The sequence below is a fragment of the Seriola lalandi genome, unplaced genomic scaffold (genome assembly GCF_002814215.2).
Source record: "Seriola lalandi dorsalis isolate HSWRI2012SDOR001 ecotype SW California unplaced genomic scaffold, Sedor1 jcf7180002054686, whole genome shotgun sequence".
NCBI lineage: Eukaryota > Metazoa > Chordata > Actinopteri > Carangiformes > Carangidae > Seriola > Seriola lalandi.
In genome coordinates this window covers 1827616-1829238 of record NW_019525239.1, presented here as the reverse complement: position 1 = coordinate 1829238, position 1623 = coordinate 1827616, and positions in this window count along the sequence as shown.

Here is a 1623-nt window from a genome sequence, read left to right as displayed (position 1 = left end):
ATCGTCACCTTCCTAAAATAATGGCCTAAGTCATTTTTTGACAAAAATGTTTTTTTTGCCTAAATCACCCCCTCATGATGCTGGCCACCTCTGGTAAAATCGCCTGAATCCTCAGTTGAGGGGAACATGCAATTCTACCCCTGTTGTATAATGGCCTATGTCAAAAGTGTGACTTAGGCCATATTATTTTTGCCTAAGTCAAAAGACAATGTGATTTTTGAATTTTACAAGCTTTTCAAAATGGCGACTGCTTCAAAAAAAATGAAACGCTACTCAGCCACTGACTTTATTTCGATCATTCAGGGCTCATCCCCTACTTGTAAGTGATGAGGATTACTACAATTTAGGCTACGCTTTAAATATTACAGTTATTTAGTATTTAAATTCAGTCTTTTAGTCAGCTTTTTTGTCAGCAAAGTAACTACATCTTTTTGGTAGGAGATGCACTTGACAAAGCTGACACTAATTAGGCCTCATTTACTGAAACTGATGAGACTGCTGTTGAAGAGATGGAGCAGCATATTACAGACCAAGACTCTGTTACTGAAGGTGCAGACAATACCTTAAACACTCCTGATAAAGTTGTTGAAGATGTCAAGCTGACACACCTTGAAGAGGACATTTATGACGATGACAGTGATGTTGATAATGGTGATGATGTCGTCATCGATCCAGACTATACCCCACCTTGTGATGAGTCCTCTGCCCCTGAACATGAAGATAGCCTAACCATGGTTTCAACTACTCCAGAACAGCAGGATGAGGAGGAAGTTTTAGACAATATGGGCAAAAGGAAAAGAAACAAATGCCTCAGTACAGGAACATGGAAGCAAAATGAATCCAAGGAAAAACGTCTGAAAGGAATGTCATACAAGGGCAAAGGTGGAAAAGAGATAAATGCAAAGACTATGGGTCCTCCCTGCATCTCCAAGTTCTGTCAGCGCGTCTCAACTCGTGGCTGCCAAGTAATTACAGAAGAGCAGAGGCAGTGGATATTTCAGAAGTTATGGGCAATGAAGACCTGGGAAGAACGTCGGTTATATGTCACCACTTTAGCCAAAAAGGTTGACATCAAGCAAAAGAAAGTTGCTGAGGGATCCCGACGCAAGTTCTCATTGTCCTTCCAACTGAAGCTTCAGGATGGAACGAGTCTCAAAGTGTGCAAATCACTTTTTTCCTCTACACTTGGTCTCCCTGAAAGAACCATTACACACTGGCTGAACAAAGACACAACTGACCATGACAAAGAAGTGGCATCTAAAAGTGGACCTAAAAGTGGCAAGCATGCAAAGCTTGAACCTGAAGTCAAGGATTTCCTTAAAGACTGGTTGAGGGACCTACCTACTGTTGATTCACACTACTGCAGAAGCACAAACACCTACAAAGACAAGAAGTTCCTTCACCCAGGCACAACCATCTCCCAACTACATCGGGAATATCAACAGGCAGCTGCAACTGCTGGATTGAGGGCCGTTGGGATACGACATTTTACAGATGTGTTCCATGAAGAGAACTATTCTGTATTCATTCCACGAAAAGATCAGTGTGATGTTTGTGTTTCATTCAAGCACAGAAATATAAGTAAGGCTGAATATGATGCACATATCATCCAGAAAGATGAAG